Raw genomic sequence first — 6,169 nt, 5'->3', positions numbered from 1 at the left:
GGGTTTTTACAGACAGAAATACTCCTCCTACTTTACATATTGCATTTATATTTTTGTTCAGTATAGCATGTCATTCCTCACTGCCAGAATGAATAGGGATCTGTGTTTGTGTAGCTAGATTGCAAATATAATGCTGCTCATTTAGCAAATTTGTTTGGAGACTAACTGAAATTATACTCAAGGGTATTTCACAATAATGATATGGAATGCACGGTGCAGCAGCACTAGAGTGCAGAGAGATGTTTACTTTCTACTGCTTCTGACTCAGATAATGGTTTTATACACTGAGCATAAAAAACATTTGGAACACCTTAATATTGAGTTGCACCCCCTTTGCCCTCAGAACAGCCTCAATTCGTCGGGGCATGGACTCCATAAGGTTTTCGAAAGCATTCCACAGGGATAGTGGCCCATGTTGACTCCAATGTTTCCCACAGTTGTCAAGTTGGCTGGATGTCCTTTGGGTGTTGGACCATTCTTAATACGCACAGGAAACCGTTGAGCGTGAAAAACCCAGCAGCGTTGCAGTTCTTTACACAAACCAGTGCGCCTTGCACCTACTACCATACCCCGCTCAAAGGCACTTAAATCTGTTGTCTTGCCAATTCACCCTCTTTAATGTGTATATTGTCTATTATGTTTGTCTATACCTGCCTGTAGTATGTGCTTGTTTTTGTATTTTGCAGAGCTCATTTGTAAAAGAGATTTTAGTTGCAATATGACTTCCCTGTTGAAATAAAGGTAAATACAATTAAATTCACCTAGTCAGTCTATGACATGGAAAGAGCAAATTAAATTAAATCGTTTTTCAACCTCGGGCCCCCGCAAGGCTCTGACATACAGAATTCTGACGTCTGCTCAGCAGCAGACGACATACAGTAAATACCAAGAAGACCAAGCCAACTATAGTGGGATATTATTTGCTAAGGTTTTTTACTTCTCTCTTAGTCTCATTGACTTCACAGCTGTGCACACATAACCGGATCTCACGTCATCTTCCAGATCGCACAGACATGGTTTTATATCACAGAGAAAAATCCTACTGGAATAAACGCATCAGGCCCTGGGATAGTGTGAAGACTTTAACAGACGACACGGTGGAAATGAAATATGAGTCTGCTCCGTTGGGCTGGGGGAACTTCAAACGACAGACCTATAATCATTTATCCAGTGCTTTACGGCATGGCGGGTTGACTGTCCCAGGTTCCGCCTTGCTGCCAGGCAGGCAGGCAGCCCTCGATGCTCCTATTCCACAGATAGGCCAGCGCCAGACCTCATGGAGTATATAGAGTTTGGTCTAGTGAGGGGTCAGGCAGGGAGTGGAGGTGGAGAAGAAAGGGAGGTCCCTCCAGTCCACTTCAAAAAGAGTGCTTCTTCCTAACCTCTGTCTAGACACAATTAACATTCCAGACAGTCGGTCTCTGATATGAAGGAGGGTCATCCGGAATATATGTGCACCTCTCACGTGATCTAATTTGGATTTGAGGCTTTGTTTTCAGCCCCGTTTAATAACTATAGGTGTATATTTGCTTCATTGATAAAGAAAGTTTTGACTAGGGCACCATGCATTCTTGCGGAGGTGCTTGTCAGTTTAAATCTTTCGATTTCCCTCCTGTAGTTGTCACTCCTTCCACCACCTCATGTATGATTTAGTCGGTCTACAAGGAGCAATAACTTTGCATCATGCATCATGAAAATGTCCCCCCTGTTGTTTCAAACTATTTACAGAACAGACGCTTAAGAAAACAGATTGTTTTAAGATATGAAGTGGCTCTAAAGTGAATGTTACCATATTCTCCCCATGTAGACTTCTAAGGAGAGTTGGTTGTGTTAAAAGAGACTCCCTGAGGCACAATTTCAAAATGCTCCCCCTCCTTTAAGACATTATACAACAATAACAAATAAAGACACAGGAAGAGTTCCCAGGAGCATTAGCGCTTGTCACGCTTAAGTCTTAGCCTCTCTCAAAATTGCCGGCAGAGTAGTGTCAAACAAAAAAAAGTGTGTGGTGGCTTCCAGTACCCTGGGCCTTCTCCTCTCCCCTTTATCTTCCGTGTAGACACAGAGGAGAGGAGAGGCCAGCTACCTACAAAAGCTCCCTGAGAACCACAGAGGATGAACGGGGTCACCTGGAGGTTAGAGCAGGGACCCCCTGAGCAGGACGACGCCAGTGTGCCCTGGGAAACAAAAACTCCAGCGATCATTTCACCTCAGAGGAGAGAGGGGTGGGGGAAAGACATAGTCAGACATGGCCATTTCTCACCTGGAGACACTAGTGCATGACTTGGTGCCAGTTTGTTTCAGAATTGTCAACGGAAACAAAATGGTTGGCCTATACACAGTGAAGGCAACACAATTGAAATCCTTGTTCCACATTATCATGAATAGCCAGTCAATATTAGAGTATCTTGTAGGATTGCAATAGCGGGACCCCACACAGATCACAGTTGCGACAGACAGACTGTGTCATTGGACGGTGGACCTTTGAAGCATAGTGTGCTTGAATGAGGGTCGCGACCCCACAATACCGTCTGAATGAGAAGCCTCATGAATTGTTAGTGGAATTGGCTATGCAGCTTTGCAGCACCCCAGTGAGCACATAGAGAACACGCTGTGGTTCCAGGCTCTCTAACCCTCATACCGTTGTTCGGCCAGCATTTTTACATGCAAAGCCTGACAGTTGGAGGGAGAAAAAGTGTACTTTACAGCGGCAGCCCTGATGTGTAAAGGTTTCATGCCATTTTTGATCAATTGGCTGCATGTCTGGCTGAACATTTTAACAATGGATTCCGTTATGGTTTCTCTTCCCTCCTCCATTTACAGGACTCAAGGCAGGGTACAGTTCATGTTCGCTAAGGCTACAGAGCCCTCTGACTCATTCTGGTTGGCTGTCTATGGACCCTGAGCTACGTGCGAATGCAGATTTCATGCAGCATGTAATTAAGGGACTGCTTAAGCATGGACATTTGAGCATTCAGCATTCAAGCCCGGGAGCGGTCAGGGAATCGTAATAGTTGCGCAAGGACAGGCTTGCCTTTCTCCCAAAACAGAATCCACTGTGAAAAAGCCTGTCAGAAAACTGGCTGCCATTATCGTGACCGTCTCAGCTAGACGGAATGTGATTCGTGTCGGTCAGCTTCTTTTCTTCTCCAGACAGGCCTCTTCAGATGACAGACCCTTATACGGCTGAGGATGTGCACAGTATGGCAATAGAAAGGCGCCTAAGCTGTGTGGATGGTATTTTGGTCTCAATGCAGTCATCTATTGCGCTTCTTTGTGTGGTGCATGTTGAAAGTGCTGTGATATGGGAGAAGGAAGACAGATCCGGAATGTGAAAGGTCATCGATGTATGCAAATGTTTGTTAGCGGTTTGTTGAACCACCAACAGTTCTAATTCATTCACATTTTACTCTGACACATTTTTTGGGCTTGTCAGAAGGCCAAGGGAATTTATTTCAGGACGCCATCACATCTTGAGTCTGCAGCACACATTCAGTCTGAAGTGAAATGCCAATCACGTCCCAGTGTTTATGCTGCTGGTTGCCATACACTCAAGAGGTAAATAATCTCTTGTAGAGGATTACTGGCAGCCTCTATGTCGTGTCATTCATTGAGAATGTGTCAGGCCTCTGGTGTACTGGGCTCTACGGCCACCTGTTGTATTAGAACCCAAGGATTTTAGAACCTCCCTCTGATGGCATGGCATTTACCTCAACAGACAACCTTTTCCTCTCTACTTTTGAGCCATGCCCAGATGATGCCATTTTGTGGCACTATGGAACTAGTTAACCCATATTAAGGATCGTAATTGAAAATGTCACCGCTAATAAGCTATACCATGACCTTTCTATCAAGAAATGCATGTTTGAGATGTACCCTTTATGCTTGTTGCTATAATAGCCTGTGATGAAACTAGGCTTTCCCTTAGTCCCCCTCTAACAGTAAAGAGCAGTAAACAGTAAAGTAGAAGTTTAAAAAACTATGCAAATCTGAACTTCACCTTTTGCCGTTGCTAAGCTATCTATCACGTCGCCCACAACCCGCAGTCCATGAGACGTGCTCGTCAACAGATTAGCAGGCCCCTGGTGCATTATAAATGAGCGACGGAATGGAGGCTCAGCGAATAACACTCTGTGTTGGACATGGACGCCTTATTTCAGCATGCTTAGGAGCGCTGGAGTTTATCACTCACCATCAGTGACATGTACACTCCACTCTGAGATAGATCCATCTCTTCTGACAGGACGGTTCTGGATGGGTGAGCTGTGATGCAGGCTCTACTGTGGGATTCTTGGGCTCGCTCGAGGAATTGATGCCATTTCCCTCCAAGTCTCTGTCTCCCTGGTTAATGGGTAATTAAGAAGACTCCAAAGGTTGATGAGACTGACATAAGCTAGACTTACTGATGACAAGGAGGCATGGCTATTTTGAGTTTTTGAAAACAATTTATTTGAAATTTCCCAGATTTTTTTTTCATTGTTCTATCTTGATAGCATTTCCTACTGATGGTAAACATACAAAGAACATGATGCAATTGGTTCAGGAAGTTTTGAGGAACTCCGGAGTTCTGAGATAATCCTTTTACATGGTGTTCTCTTACCCTCCCTGTCTACATAGCTGCTTCGTATTCTGCCCATTTATTTTGGGGGTAGATCTCAAGTATCCGAGTCATGACACCGGGGGTAAATAGCACAGTAAAGGAAGCAATTGAACCCGTGAACTCTGCTACCACACACCGCATTCCTAACCTAAATCCACAGAAGAGCCATTTCTCAGAAGAGCCCTCTAGACAATAAGCCATGGTTGCAGAACAATACGTACAGTTGAAGTCTGAAGTTTACATACATCTTAGCCAAATACATTTAAACTCAGTTTTTCACAATTCCTGACATTTAATCCTAGTAAAAATGTATTTCAGCTTTTATTTCTTTCATCACATCCCCAGTGTGTCAGAAGTTTACATACACTCAATTAGTATTTGGTAGCATTGCCTTTAAATTGTTTAACTTGGGTCAAACGTTTCTGGTAACCTTCCACAAGCTTCCCACAATAAGTTGGGTGAATTTTGGCCCATTCCTCCTGACAGAGCTGGGGTAACTGAGTCAGGTTTGTAGGCCTCCTTGCTCGCACACACTTTTTCAGGTCTGCCCACAAATGTTATATAGGATTGAGGTCAGGGCTTTGTGATGGCCACTGCAATACCTTGACTTTGTTGTCCTTAAGCCATTTTGCCACAACTTTGGAAGTATGCTTGGCGTCATTGTCCATTTGGAAGACCCATTTGCGACCAAGCTTTAACTTCCTGACTGATGTCTTGAGATGTTGCTTCAATATATCCACATAAATTTCCTGCCTCATGATGCCATCTATTTTGTGAAGTGCACCAGTCCCTCCTGCAGCAAAGCACCCCCACAACATGATGCTGCCACCCCCATGCTTCACGGTTGGGATGTTGTTCTTTGGCTTGCAAGCCTCCCCCTTTTTCCTCCAAACATAAATGGTCATTATGGCCAAACAGTTCTATTTTTGTTTCATCAGACCAGAGGACATTTCTCCAAAAAGTATGATCTTTGTCCCCATGTGCAGTTGCAAACCGTAGTCTGGCTTTTTTATGGTGGTTTTGGAGCAGTGGCTTCTTCCTTGCTGAGTGGCCTTTCATGTTATGTCAATATAGGACTCGTTTTAATGTGAATATAGATACTTTTGTACCTGTTTCCTCCAGCATCTTCACAAGGTCCGTTGCTGTTGTTCTGGGATTGATTTTCACTTTTCACACCAAAGTACGTTCATCTCTAGGAGACAGAACGCGTTTCCTCCCTGAGCGGTATAATGGCTGCGTGGTCCCATGGTGTTTATACTTGCGTACTATTGTTTGTACAGATGAACGTGGTACCTTCAGGCATTTGGAAATTTCTCCCAAGGATGAACCAGACTTGTGGAGGTCTACAATTTTTCTTCTGAGGTCTTGGCTGATTTCTTTTGATTTTCCCATGATGTTAAGCAGAGAGGCACTGAGTTTGAAGGTAGGCCTTTAAATACATCCACAGGTACACCTCCAATTGACTAGAATGATGCCAATAGCCTATCAGAAGCTTCTAAAGCCATGACATCATTTTCTGTGTTTTTCCAAGCTGTTTAAAGGCACAGTCAACGTAGTGTATGTAAACTT

At 43.9% G+C, this 6,169-nt stretch overlaps 1 protein-coding gene across 14 annotated transcripts in view; it reads left to right on the top strand.

Annotated features, from left to right (window-relative positions):
- Positions 1–6,169, top strand: part of LOC129819051 (neural cell adhesion molecule 1-like) — a 295,364-nt gene that overhangs the window by 71,708 nt on the left and 217,487 nt on the right. The gene's annotated exons all lie outside the window — the stretch shown is intronic.

This window comes from Salvelinus fontinalis, chromosome 2 (genome assembly GCF_029448725.1).
Source record: "Salvelinus fontinalis isolate EN_2023a chromosome 2, ASM2944872v1, whole genome shotgun sequence".
NCBI classification, from domain to species: domain Eukaryota; kingdom Metazoa; phylum Chordata; class Actinopteri; order Salmoniformes; family Salmonidae; genus Salvelinus; species Salvelinus fontinalis.
The sequence above is the reverse complement of the archived record's forward strand: the minus strand, read 5'-3'. Positions and strand labels throughout refer to the sequence as shown.